We start from the raw sequence: 15,644 nt of genomic DNA, 5'->3' as shown, positions 1-15,644 counted from the left end.
TCTTGCTTGACAACGGTATAAGGATCTATACCGAAACGTCGCTTTTTACAGTATTAAAGAAGTTGTTATCCATAAAAATTGTGTCTATCTTGCCAAAACAGGGAGATTTTACAGCTACCGGAACAACCAGTTGACTTTTGATATTAAGCTTGTGCATTTTACTTTTTCAGTGCTTGTTGGCTGGAATAGAAATTCCACCAGATCCTCTTACGTAGTTCATATTATTTTCACGTGTAGCTAATACATCTATACCATTAGGATTTGATGCACAGATGTTTTCAGTGCTGCAAAGCAACCCACCTACATTCCAGGTAAGAATGTTAAGAGCCATCAGGAATAACAATGTACAAGTATTCATGATGGCAGTTAGTTCCATTGCACAGTTAACAATTTAGGTCAATAACGATGTTGAAAATACTGCCACCTGTTTCGTTGTTACCTGTGTCAGCATAACATCTGTTCCATGGTATGAAGTCTCTACATGTTATGGCAGGAGGCCAGATTGTCTCATAGTCTGCGGAGACAATATTTACTTGCATGGTGAAGGTCTCAGATGTGTTGTAATGGAGTCTCTGCTCCATAGTTTGGCATATGTTGCACGTACATGGCGTTTGCAACACTAGTCAAAGATAAAATTCGTTTCATCAAATGTTGGAGAGAATGATCAGACTGGTCCGAACACGAAAGACACGCTCCATTGAAGATTAAGATTGAGCCAGAGATTTTATATTCTGCGTGTCCCCCTTCAGCTTTTTGTGGTGTTGCGTTGTGCATTTATTGCTTCTGCATGGGGCGCTGTGTTTCTAAAAGTAGGTCCATAGTCGTTTTCGAAATATTTATTCATAAGGTGTTCTCTGTTAGAAAGATCAGTGATCTAGCTTGATAGTGTTGACTGATGCTGTGATATGTTGCTGCTAAAGTTCTTTTTATATGTCGTCTACCTTGTCCAGTTGCATGAAAGGGGATCCTACCGCATGCACTGTCATTACTTGTGTTTCTAGTCTGTGTGTGATTAACACTGTCTCGCCAGGAATCATTGGAGAATTATTTATTTATTTCCATGGAAGCAGAAATGCCTTCTGTCTGTAATGTCTGGGAGGAGTTTGGCTGGTTAGATGAATTTGTGACAAAGTGTCACGTGTGGTATTGGCGTGACTAAGTTAGTTCTTAAGCCTTAGTTCTAGGCAAACGGAGTGCCAACATTTGCACAAGGTGCTGATTAGGATTCTTTCTGAGCCTGAAAGGTTCAACGTCTTAAACACAGAAGCGAGCGATGAAGTGTCAAACGCTGCAGTAAGTAATATAGAACAGTGGTCTGTAAGTAATCGAAACTCGTTCAGGCAGCTTATTGACTGAAAGCACGGACAACGATGTCTACGCCATCGGCACCATGACCCCAAGTAGGCCAACCCACCCAGCCGTGCCTCACCACGTTCTTCAGTCGACTCTGACGACAGGTGTGGAATAACCAGTCTCAATCATCTGACCATTCCACTGGGTGTACTGTATGATCAAATATGGTGTGGCTTGGGGGTGTTTTTTCTCAGGACAAAAACATGAAAGCAGTGATATATTCATGCGGCATATGACTCGCTGTAAAGTAGTTGTAGATAGTAGGCAAAAGGCTTTGTGAATTGTTACGTCTGCACTGATGGACCAACCGTGACCAAACGTATAATGGTGGATTAGATGATCAAATCATATTTGCAGCAACACTATAACGTAATTTAACACTAGATAATTATCCAGTCTTCTGATATTATTCTATTCGTATTTCTATGTGGTGGCACATTGTCCAGTGCACAGAGGAATGGTCGCAAATCAGGTCCAGCAACGGTGGCGGAAGATGGTGTCTATTCTTCTTAAATTTCTTGGACATCGGTCCTGCCTCACACAGAATCACTGGATAAGAACAGTTCAATGGCTCCTTGCACAGGTGGAATTGGACATCGGTGCTGCCTCACACATAATCACTGGATAAGAACAGTTCAATGGCTCCTCGCACAGGTGGTATTGGACAATGTGCCTAGTACGTTTATCCGGCATCGAATTGTACCCAGTTGTATTACAAAGTTAATGACAGATCACGTTGCATATTTCTCATTGTTATGTGAACCTTTGGCCACTGTAATAATTGTGTACCGCATGATCAGGCTCAATGAAATCGATACGGTGGAATAGATATGTCGTTTTGGTTATTGACTTATTTTGTGTTTGCTGTTGGTAGTGTTGTTGTCATAACTTTTTACTTCTGTATTATCCAGCAGCCTGCTAGATGGCTAACCAGCAAACAATAGACGGGGGCTTCGCCTGGCTTGTTCTGTTTGCCATCTTCTGCACCACGGTTCTGTGCGGGATGATGGTGTACTCGCCTGGTGTACTCAACATGGCTATTCTAGAGGAAGTAGACAATGACCTCTTGAAGACATCATGGGTTGGTTCGAGCATGCTCGCGATCATGGCCTTCACTGGCAAGTGCAGGTCCATCTTTTCCCAATAAACATAAAAAAATGGTTACTAAGACAAATGCAAAAAATCCCCCCAACATTCTAAATCGCATCATAGCTTGTTAGCTTGATGTTGGATGTAAGACCGAAATGGAGAGCGCAGGGTTTAGACGTTTAATGCATGCGTGAACCCTGCTATCCCGGGGGTGTGGTGCTGACAAACCTAGAAACATAATCAAGGTGAATATGAACCCACGATCAAAGGTTTCTGACTAGGGATCTCTACAGCGAATTGCGACGCCTCAGGTTACTGGGTCACACATGCTAAAACGGAAAAGGCATAAAGAATTGTCAGAAACAAACATATTCACGTAGAAACATTTTTCAGGAGGTATAAGTGTTCACACCTCACTGAAATTCCGCATACGAATGATCATTGTGTAATTACCAGAATTGGTCTTATAGGTATGTGGGTATGTCCCTGACATCATTCAGCCAAACACCGTGTGACTTCAAGATACATGGCTATGCCTGTGGCATCATTCAATTGAAACAAAGGGTGTCATATGTGGATATGTATGTTGCATCAATAGCTCAAACACCAGGTGTCTTATAGATATGTAATTATAGACAAATAATTCTCCATTAATGTTTATAGGTCCCGTGGCTGGCGTAATCACAAGGATTTTAGGGTAGAGAGTGTCCTGTTTTGGTGGAGGGGTATTGATGCTGATTGGACTGACTGCAGCCTCTTTTGTTAATGACGTCACTGGACTCATCATTACGTACAGTGTTATTGCAGGTAATGTTATTTACCATCGGTTCGGTAACTATATTTCCACACGAAGGTGTGTTACTATACACACTCCTCAAACACTGCTGCGTCTGTTATGCTGGAACCAGTATGCTAAGTGTAATTTGTGTCCTTTTGTGCTTGCATTAATGGCTTTATTACTTGTAACGTTCATGCGTTATTTTCGTAGAGTCATTACATTAAAAACATACATATTTTTTTTAAATCGTGGAGCCGAACATTTTTCAGGACATCCTTTGAACTATTCTTTCGGTAAATTCTGAGGCAATCTTTGTCCAGTGTTTTCTTGCATAAGTATTTATTTTAGTGGGCTTCATTGAAGTAGAAAAACCTCTTCTTTTGACACCTTTCCCACATTGAACTATCACGCCACGATAGAACAGAAATACACTTTAAACAACCAATCACAAAAATATATATGTTTAACACATGTTAAAAACTAACTTATTGAGTGCTTAACCTAAGACAGACCAGGGCTATGATCTTTTGTTTTGTGTTTTAACAGGTTTCGGCACTGGTTTAGCATATAACACCTCCTTTGTCGTCCCAGGGTGCTATTTCATAAAGAGACGAGGTCTAGCTTATGGTGTGACTGCGTCAGGGATTGCGGTCGGTATGTTTGCTACGGGTCCGCTGTGTCAAATTCTCCTGGACGAATACCGATTACGTGGTTGTCTGCTAATCATGGGCGCTATCCTGTCAAACGTATGTGTTGCTGCAAGTTTTCTGAGGCCTATCTCAACCACGAGACCAAGTACGAAAACAGAACATTGTGTTATTGCACTTAAAAGATTCAATGATTCCGTCGAGAACACACACCCTGTTAGGGATACTGAATGTGCCGAAGAACTCTTTACCAATATAAAAAATGGCCAAACCAATGAATCTCCATTCAAGACTGGGTCATCACTCGACAGAGAGCTTGTGGTATGTAACAATGAAGACTCAACTGTCTGCCAAGACCACCATGAGTTCCATGGCTCAGATGTAGATTCAACAGATCCGGACACACGGAGCTGTAGCTCTGATCAGGGCAAGCAACATTCGGCCTACTCATTATGTGACACAGAGGAACCCGGGATGAACATAGGACGATCCAGTATAGGTGTAAACACACGCCGCAGTGTATTCAGCTGTTTTGGAAGTATAAGGAATGTCAACATTCACAACAAATATGGATTTATTTTCTACTGCCTGAGTTTTTTCTTCTGGTTTCTAGGAGAAGGGACGTGCTTTTTCCATTTACCAAATTACGCCTTAAATAGAGGAAGCACTCAGAACGAGGCTACTAGTCTCTTAACAGCCACGGGGATGACAAGTCTGGCATCAAGACTCCTGACAGGGTGTGCTGTCAGCGATCCTTCAGTTGATCATGTGACACTCCACATGGGACTTCTCACATTATCAGGAGTCCTCACATTATGTTTCCCGCTATTCTCAAACTCTTTTCCTCTGCAGATGATCTTTAGCGCCGCCTATGGGATGTACAGTGGCGGTCCTAACACGCTTATAAGCCCGTTGACGATAGACCTTGTAGGCTTAGATCATCTGTCTGTTGCCGTTGGCATCGAAAACTTTTGTAGTGGCATTGCATTTTGCATAGGCCCTCCGCTTGCAAGTATGTTGTTTTCTTGTGTTAAATAAAAACCCGAAAGATATTAGATATGAAACAACTGTATTAAATCAACCTTATTTAAGTATGGAACAAAGAACCGTTAATCACAAATTCTAACACGTCTGAAACATGTCCAAAGACACGAAAACAAGTTAACGAAATTCGTGTTCATGAACATGTGGGGATTCCTGGTTAGACTTGGCCTCCATTGATTAATTGTGTGTCTTTTGTACCACGACGGCTTGGATCGATGATTATAGCATCAATCACTGGTTTGTCTGGTCCACACACACCTTTAGCTTCAGGGTCAATTTCGTTGTATTTTGTTGTTCTTTACCTGGTACATTTCTGAGAGCGCACTAAACGATAATCAAACAGTTCGTGTTTATGAGTATTCACTCTATAAATAGTTCATGTTAGAGCATTGTAACAAGTTCATATTTTTTGTGGCAGGTTTCATCTATTCAGAGACCGGGAGATATGAACTCACCTTTGTATTTGCAGGTAAGTTGAATGTTAACATTGACAGTTCCTTATCGTGCATGCATAGGTCGTTGACAGTATTTTCAAATGCATGTGTAGGACAATGATAGTTCATGAACATACATACATTGTTTGATAGGCCTTACTTAGAAGTTGACGGATGACAAAGTAGACACAAATTACAGATAACAATGACGTGCAAGTTCAGCACAATGACAATATAGTGACGTGCACGCTTTGGACAATGACAATATAGTGACGTGCACGTGCAGGACAATGACAACATAGTGACGTGCACGTGCAGGACAATGACAACATAGTGACGTGCACGCTTTGGACAATGACAATATAGTGACGTGTACGTTTAGGACAATGACAATATAGTGCCGTGCAAGCTTAGGACAATGACAATATAGTGACGTGCACGCTTTGGACAATGACAATATCGTGACGTGTACGTTTAGGTCGTTGATAATATAGTGCCGTGCAAGCTTAGGACATTGATAATATAGTGCCGTGCAAGCTTAGGACAATGACAATATAGTGACGTGCACGTGTAGGTGAGGTGAGCTGAAATGTGTTTAACGTGGCGTTCATGATTATTGCACTTGTATGGCAACATGCATGCACGTGTGTGTGTGTGTTTGTGTGTGCATGTGTGTGACCGCTTGTACTAGTCAGGACTAATGCCGATTTTATAGTGCTAGCCCATCGAGTTACCATGTCGCAGTTAAACCTGAACACTCCATTCAGACACAGTATGCTGACTCCGTGCCGAAAAGGCTTTGAATAAGGCCCTTAATGCCGAGCGCCAGGCAGGGTAACAACAAGTACCATTTTTACGTCTTTTGGTATGACGCGGCCGGGGATCGAAACCACGACCTTTCCTCTCCATGCAGACACTCTACCACTAGAACTCAAAGACGGTCCACATGTGTAGGTCATTGACAGTTTTGACTTACACCTGTAGGATCTTGGAAGTTTTCAACAAGCACCTTGTCCCAGCATTCTCATGTTTGTTTGTTTGTGATTGTGCATGGTCTCGGCCAGTCGGCAATATTCCAGGTATACCAAGCGGCCTGTAAATGGCCGATTTTGTCGGAAAGAATTAACAGTCCCACTCCATCAGGGTTACAAAAAGATAAACGGGCAACGAGACACAGAGCCTGACCACCCAGTTCAGATAAGTCACCTAGTACGACAATAGGGGACCTATTCTTACTCAGGTTCTCACGAGGGTATTTCGACAGATCATGTAGATCGCAGAGGGTATCACAACCACTGAAAGTCATCCACTTGAAAGCATAAATGTTTTGTTAACGGTAAAATGCTGAAGACTCGGTAAGAATTAACAATCTCTCCTTTGTTAAGAAATAAATTTATTTCCGCATTTTACAAACTTAATTAATTCAAGTGAATCTCGGATGTATAATGTTTTTGTTAATTTCAGGAATTGCCCTTCTGACATCAGCAACATTTGGTGCACGTGTGGGAATGTCGCGCAAAAGTTCACCAGTAAAAGGACCCAAACGCATTGCTCATATACAGTAAACTACGGTTATAACGAACACGAATATAACAAACTGACGAGTATTACGAAATTATGTTTTTGTCCCGATCATATGCTGTATATGCTTATAACGAACTACGGTTATAATGAACTAAAATTAGTGGCCCCTTTAAGTTTGTTATAACCATAATTTACTGTATTGTATATTATTGTTATCAATTTCACAATTCCAGACAATAGGAACTGCGAAAATCCCCATGACCATTTGGGGCCTTCTACCATTGCTTTCTCCTGAAGGTTCCCTGCGATCTCTGAAGAATATAAATATATTGCTGATCAACAGTTCATGCCATCATGGTAGTTTCTCTGAATGTTGACAGTCCATCATTCTGCTTTATGTTGTTTTTTATGTTTGTGAAAGTTTATTAAGACCTTTTTCATTTCAAGTTATCAGCAGCTGGGGTAATAAGGTCATTGTTATGACTGACACGGACATGATAACTTGTAAAAATGACTAGTGTATAGGTAAAGGGAGGGAGGTCGGGTTTCAAAACACAACTCAAGCACATTTTTGCAATTTGCACAACTGTAAACATGGCTGTTATACGCTTTCTTCTACAAACGGCAATATCACATTATGCAAATGCCTCTTGTAGCTTACACGAAGTTAAAGCGTGTCGTCCAGCAGGGGGCATTTAACAGTTCCAGTACAGAAGGAAGTATGTATCACTTACTCATTTCGTGTTACAGTGAGTGAGTATAGTTTTACGCCGCGTTTAGCAATATTCCAGCAATATCACGGCGGGGGACACCAGAAATGGGCTTCACACATTGTACCCATGTCGGGAATCGAACCCGGGTCTTCGGCGTGACGACCGAACGCTTTAACCACTAGGCTACCCGACCGCCCTCGTGTTACAAGATCACACTGTACACAATTAAGACCATACTGGAGAGGATCCGGGTTGGTTTGGATCTTCAGCAACCCATGCTTGTCGTAAGAGGCGACTGACGGGATTGGATGGTCAGGCTGGCATCGTATCCCAATGGCGTAGATCGACGCTCGTGATGCCAGTCACTGGATTGACTTGTTCAGATTCGATTATCCACATACTGCGTTCATGTAGCTGGAATATTGCTGAGTGCGGCGTAAAACAACAAACAAACAACAAAAGAAGACAACAAATCCCCCGGCCCCTACATTTCAAAAGAATAAATCGTCTGACTGTTACAGTAAGTCTAACTTGATGAGATAACTTCTATCCAATCTGTCTATCATATAGCTGGAATATTGGTGTTCGGCGTTAAACAATAAACAAACAATTGATACCAACTTGAATAACATAATACGGAAGGAGATTTCAGAGGTGTAACAAGGTGAAGTGTATTAACTCACAAAAACCTGACAACATGGCAAAAAGGCTATTCCCGAAAAGACCGCCTCCGTGGTCTAGTGGTAGAGCGTCCGCCCGGAGAGCGGAAGGTCCGGGGTTCGATCCCCGGCGCGTCATACCAAAAGAAGTTAAAAGATGGTACTTGTTGTTGCCCTGTCTGGCGCTCGGCATTAAGGGGCTAAAACAAGGACTGGTCGGCTCAAAGTCAGTATACTGTGTCTGAGTGGGGTAATCATGTTAAACTGCGGCAAGGTATCTCAGTGAACTAGTACTATGAATCGGCATCAGTCCGGACTAGTACAAGCACCCACACAAACACACACACGTACATGCACGTCGCTATATAAGTGCAATAATTTTGGACGCGACTAGATCCTATGCTAGAACGTTTATGTCTACATTGTCCAGGAATAATATTGATGAAAGTTATACGAATGGATCACTAGGTATTCACAGAAAGGGTTAACATGTCCTGTTCTACCGGTGTGGCACATCCCCCGTCTCCTCTTCACCCAAACCCCCAAAACAAAACAAATTACAGCCGGCAGTGCATTCCACTATATTCAACTGATATCTTATGAAATCATCAACGTACCGTCGTATCCCGTTGCGTTTATCTCGGATGGACCTGGAAAAAGTTCATGTTATCCAAACAAAACAAAACATTATGTTTTGAGTGATTATCTCATGCAATTTCGTCATCTTTGGTTTCATAATACGTTTTAATATCGAAAACAATATACGAAAAGGGAATGAAATCCGTGTATGATGTTATACTGTTTTAAATAATTGATCCATCCATTTTAAAACTTTGTATACATTTATTTCATTTTGTACACACAAAAGAAATCAGTATCACATCGCAACAGTAACTGGGATTTCGAAACAGCCAGTGTCGCTTTGTGTCCTGTTACCAGGTTTGGGTTTAGTATTGATCAGGCGAATTACCCAATATGATGTGGTTATTTGTACCATTTTATATGAGTAATGGTTTTTTTCCGCTAGAGTAATTTGTAAACATATTCATCAGAAGACGACAAATCGCTCCGGCCCCTACATTTCGAAAGAACAAATCATCTGACTGTTACAGCTTGTCTTGTCCAACTTGGTGAGAGAACTTGTATCTAATATTTCGGTCTGTACTAAAAGGCTACAAGAGTATTTATAGATCTATCAAAACAGTACCATGACGTCGGGATTCAAACTTTGTATTTCTTTGTCAGTTACTCAGTCTTGAACAGAGTCAATGTCAAAATTGATGCCGTCGAAACGGAACAAATCTAAATTCTAAACATCCCTAAATAGAAGAAAGCACCAACTGACAACCTGGTATTTGTGTTGGCAAAGTTTCATGAATGAATATCTATCAGTTTCAGAGATAGGATCCGGTCAAACACACTACCATGAACAGAGTAAAACATACAAGTACTACTACAACTACGAACCAATAAAATAATTATCAACAACCATGACAATCACAACTACCTCTACCAACGACAATACCATAACTGCTACAACCACCACGACTACAACCTCTACTACTCAATAAACCGAGGATCAACACCCATGACAACCACAACTACCACTACCAACACCTCTACCATTACTACTACTACCACCACTACTACAACATCTCCTACTCAATAAACCAATAATCAACAACCACAACTACCACTACAGCACCTCTACCATTATTACTACCACTACTCATACCACCACCTCTACTACAACATCTACTACACAATAAACAACTATGACAACCACAGCAATTTCTACTACTACAACTACCAGCCGTCATATAGGTGGAATATTGCAGAGTGTGGCGTTAAACAACAAATAAAACAAACTACCACTACCACACCACTACTACATCATCTACTGCATCATCTACTGCATCATCTACTGCACAATCAATAATCAACAACCGGGACAGCCACAACAACTACTACTACTCTGCCATGACGGATAAGCTAAATACAAACACACTGTGATTTACATCGATGTATACGCTCATGTCGGCCATGTAATGCTAGTAATTGCGACTTAACGGATCTGATGATCAGACCTGGGTGACGTGGTAATTGCGTGTCATCGTGCCCCGACAGCATTGGTCCTGAAGCAGATTGTCTGGTTTAGACTCGATTATTTACAGTCCGCCGTCACAGCTTGAAGATTATGAAACGTATAACAACCAACAAACAACAACATACATTGACACGTTTATTGACACATCACGGTCGTTTTGGGAAATACAGTTAATGAAATTGTTTGTTGCAGGATATGTTACATGAACTGGTTCCTCATTTGGCTGAATGTCTGGTGTTTGGTAATATATCTTGACATATGTCGTATTTGTCATAAAGTAATGCGACACAAGGTCAGAACAAAATTGTAATTAGATTAGGAAGATTAATCACACATGCAGTTCATGGGCTGTGTCACATAGAATGTTGAATGTTGTTTTACCCCGCAATAGTGTAGTGCTGCCGTAACAGGTTGCACGTATTAAGTAGAATACGTTACTTGCTTACAGAGTGTATCTGAACCAAATACACAAGCATGCAGCATATTCCTGCAGGGATCAAAGTTGCTAGGTATTCTCTATTGAGGAAAATGGGCGATGTTAACTCCCGCGCTCTTATGAAATATCTCCAACTAAACGGGCTGACCCCACAAACCCTCTATGCGGACGTATGCCAACTTTAGGGGATGAGGCTGCTTTCGTTGCCACTCTGAAAAGGAAGGCAGCGGAGTTTAAGAGGGGAATAGTCCGATAGCGCCTCGGCCAGCACTGGCAGGAATCCATGTTGGACCTATTGTCGTGCACGTGACTTTATAAACCCACATGAACGGCAATCGTAAACCATTTGTAACTGTTCAAATTGTTTCCGTTTGCTTGTGTCTTCAAATTAGAGTCTATCCCGACTCAGGACGATAATCATACTGTTTTTTCAATGTAGAGCTAGGTTACCTTCAGATTTAAATTTAAATTGGAAACGAACGCGCAGCGTGAGGTTTCAAACGTTAAATTCAGCGCGGTTAAATCTAGAGGTAGCTTAGCTCTACATTGGGAACACATTATGTTTCGTACCACCATGACTAAATACAACCCGAAGTCTTTGGTGTTAGAAACTATACTGATGAAAGTGGCATGGGTTTTGTCCAGTGTTTTGAGTGGGTTGTTGAGCAGAATTGACGGAATCACCGACAATAGCCTTAAACAAAATATTTGCTCAAGCAAGCTCTATGTGTTAAAGTATTACATTTGCACCATGATTCTTCAATGGAACCTATGACAGACACTTAAAACATCGTGAGCTAACATGAGGTGGACAACCCTAAAGAAAACTAAGCAAGCCTTGCTGAAGGTTTTGTTCTACGCCGCTCATCTCTATTATGATGCCATATCTCTCATTGTGACGCAAAAAAATATGACGTCACTGTCGTATATAGAAAAGCGCCAAATAGCAAAGCTCTCTCTCATCCTCCAAATTTAATAAACATTCTATTTATAGATTTCTATTGTGTTTTCTGCACGAAACGTATTGCTACACATCCTTTGTATAGTGTAGTAACCGCAACTTTGCATTTTGTAGCCTATAATGTACATATAATCATATATATATGTGCCTACCGACAATGACTGTAGAAGAAGTACTATTCTATAAATATTAGCTTACGCGTTTATGCGGCAGTCAAATCCACTGTTTCAATCAGAGGAGGTTTATTTTGATTGGACTAACCAATCAAAATCGATGATTTTTCTAACTCATGGTAGAATTCCTGTTAAACAGATGGTGGAATTTCTGTTACGCGGTTTACAGTGAATTCATGCAATACCCCAATTCAATTGTTGCTCGAGTCATAGAATGTAGTTCGTGACAGAAGCCGATTGGAGCCGATTGGAGCCGAGTGTACCCGAGTGAAGACGGTTCCAGTCTGCAGGTTACAGGTGATAAATGAGTCTATGCCTATTCTGAAAAATCCATCACTGATTCTGTTGGAACATCTGTCACTGTCACTTTTCCATTCACCGCACATAATAAATATATATCTGATGTCACGATGACTTTCATTCATCTCCACATCAATCCTCACCTGACACAGTCCGTCCAAAAAGGCAGAAAGTAATACAACTAACATCAAAGTGCCCCTGGAATGTAAATGACAGGTGTAACTGATGAATGGAACATTCGTGTTCACAGGTTTAGAATGAAGTTAAAAGAAGAGCGTTCTGGGGTACCTTATTCGCAAATGTTTGGCTTTTTAATTGACACGTTTATATGTATTCCATATTTTACACGAGTTATGGAAAAGTGCAAATATAAAACGACCACGTGAAAAGGTCAGCGTATTCTGCCCCACCGGTAGAACGCGTCCAAAACACATGGAAAGGAAAGTCAATTATTTACCTGTGATAACAACGACACTGGAACATCTAGATCTGGTACAAGTCCAGATAGGTTAATGCACTGATCATCATCTTTGTCACTGATGCGCCAAATGTGAAAATGTCCGTAACATGTCTTCCATAAAACCTTTTGAATGCCTTAAGACTATGAATGTTGTAACCTTGATCAAACAACGTTTTCAGCAAGAGTCGTATTATGTTCTTTGAAATCGTCGCAGGAGGAGCATGGTGGGTTGTACCGCAAAGGTTGTGCAAGTTGAGCAAAGTCCTACACCGGCGTGGAATATTGACACGCAGCCAGCCAACAGCCCGGTTCGTCACTAATGCTAGCAGCCACTGCTTTTCCTGCCCCAGACTCGATCATTTACAGGTCCCAATATAGTTGGAATATTACTGCATCAATTTGAAAACCGTTGGGTAATGATAGAACGAGGTTACACCAAGATCACATCGTGTGAATTCTTTTTGTCCGTTTACAGGCGTGTGAACTCCAAATATCAGATCAGGTGACTACCCATTCAGCCAATCAGCTTGAAAGAAACAGTGTAAACTTCAAAGTATGATATAGGTTTATATAGGTTTATTCACATAGAACAATGTCTCACACAGATATTTGATTGTCACGAAAAACACGTGTGAGAGACAAAATGGCCACTTCTTCACAGAGAGCACCTCGCGTCCATTTATACAATTCCCATCATAAATGCGACACAGACTTTTGACAATTCACGCCTGACGACGTGCAAAGAAACCAAATGGCCGTTTTTCACAGAGAACTCGTCACACCCATTTATACAGTTCATATCATAAATACGACACAAACAGGTTATATAATTTCTGTCACCGATGGCGGTATATATAGATAGGCAACCACAACTCAATAAGCCACAACGATATACAGAGATTTATACACGAGTGTCTGTCAGAAACCATTGATCTTAAAACGAGTTGTTTCACAACGTATCTAAGGAGGGGAAGCGAGTCAGACACGTTTTGAAAAAAAAACAACGGACTGTAAGATAAATGTAATCTGACAGGAACGGGTGCAGTAATCTGTTTCTTACACACCCTAGAATCGCACCTTTTTAGCATTGAGCCTATCATTTTGTCTATTTTCATGATTGCAGTGGCGCATTATTACATAATAAAGCGGTTTGGATGACGTCATCCGACGTACTGCTTACTACTCGATTTCTGATGAATTTACCGGATCACTGTCATGTATTTTCGTTTTTTGTTTTTGTGTTACGATACTCTTCCCATGAATATTCAAAAACATGTTAGCCAATGTGTGCACCAATTAGAAGAATGGATCTCTCAAAATAGGCAGAAAATGCTACATAGTATAAAATCTGAAGGATGCTTTGTTCACATTTCAACACAGTGTTCCTGGCACAGTGTACAATATGCTGATGTAAGGGTGGAATAATTATGTACAACGAAATTATGTGCCGCTATGGACTGCCAGAGCGACTACACTCTAACCAAGGCCGGAACTGTGAAGCTCAACTACTCCAAGATTTGTGCAGCAAGCTTGGAATTAAAAGAACAAGACAAGAACCTCTCCATACAACCAACAGTGCAATTGACAGGTTGAAAGAATGAAAAGAACTTAAGCTGAAAGACTAGCTCTTATAATAGAAGATCATGTCCAAAAGGATTGGGATGAGAAGTTACCGTCAGCATTGTCAGCCACTCGCACATCAACAAATAAGGCAATAGAAGAGACCACATTCAAGATTGTGTTTGGCCAATCTCCTAGTGACAAAACAGACACTGGTGTAGGTGGGAATCGGAAACCGGTGACTGATTCATCAGCTAAACTGAGTGAATTAGTGGATTTGCAGAAGACTGAGAGAGACAAGATTTTGAAAGAGCAAGAGCAGAGATGTGAAAAGAAACAACAAACCAAGTTCACTCCATTCAAGGAAGGCGAAACAGTGTGGCTATGTCATCTTCAGCAAGTGCGCGGAACGTCTCGGAAACTCATCTGGGAAAGATGGGAAGGGCCTTTCCGTGTTGATAGCCAAATCGGTGAAAATACTTACCGTATTCACCCCTGTGAAGGAAATGGACACTCACGCGTCATCAATCACCGAAAGCTGAAAAGACATTTCGAGGGACTGGACCACTTGACTACAAGTAGTAGTGGTAGTGATAGTGCTAGAGACTGTGTTGTGAATGTGGACACTTAATGTCAATCTTCAGATTCACCTGACATTGACAACTCGACAGGCAGCATCAACATCCCAAGAGGTGCAAGTGACATTGTGTTGGGACTTGATGATGTGTTCCAAGCAAGTGTTGTGAAACAAAATTCAACAGACGTTTGCCAGAGACATTCCAATCGGATTCGCCAGCCCCCAAAGTGTCAGAGTGACAAGCATGTTTACACTGACTGTATTTCAAGTGAAAATGCCTTTATTGTCATGTTTGACAATGTATAAATGCACTTAATTGTAAATAGTGTTGTATTTGTACTTTTCATATTCACCAGTTTAATGCTTACCTGTAAATAGTTCTTTATTATCCTCTGTTTTATCAATGTCTAATTTCTTAGTATGTATGATTGTATCTGAGAAGGAGAAATGATCTAAGGGAGTATTTCTATAAATAGAACGCAATGTTAACCTAGTTTGGAAAGGTTGTGTGAGTGTTGTGATGACGTCATCATAGTTATACAGTTGTGTTGTCAGTTATTGTTTTGGTCTGAACAAGAAAACATCGTTTGAGTTTACCGGCGACTTTTAGTCTTCTTTCATTACTTATGTATTTGGGTGGCTGGACTCAAGAATATCACTCATCTGAATTCTTAGTCCTCGACAATACATTAAATTTGGTACCAAACTGTTTCCATTAATTCATTGTAACGAATGACAAGTTTTGTCGTTTAGATTTCTGAATTACGAGTCTAGCTTTCAGGTGTGAGTCAGTAACCCTACGGCCATGATTGTCTTCGTTCTGGATGTC

The 15,644-nt window shown here is 41.0% G+C and overlaps 1 pseudogene; it reads left to right on the top strand.

Annotated features, from left to right (window-relative positions):
* The first annotated feature begins 2,275 nt into the window (after positions 1–2,275).
* LOC139448037 (monocarboxylate transporter 12-like) lies at positions 2,276–6,910 on the top strand (annotated as a pseudogene).
* Positions 6,911–15,644: the final 8,734 nt, after the last annotated feature.

This window comes from Haliotis cracherodii, unplaced genomic scaffold (assembly GCF_022045235.1).
Source record: "Haliotis cracherodii isolate W230 unplaced genomic scaffold, xgHalCrac1.p SCAF_7, whole genome shotgun sequence".
In the NCBI taxonomy this organism is placed as follows: domain Eukaryota; kingdom Metazoa; phylum Mollusca; class Gastropoda; order Lepetellida; family Haliotidae; genus Haliotis; species Haliotis cracherodii.
The sequence above is the reverse complement of the archived record's forward strand: the minus strand, read 5'-3'. Positions and strand labels throughout refer to the sequence as shown.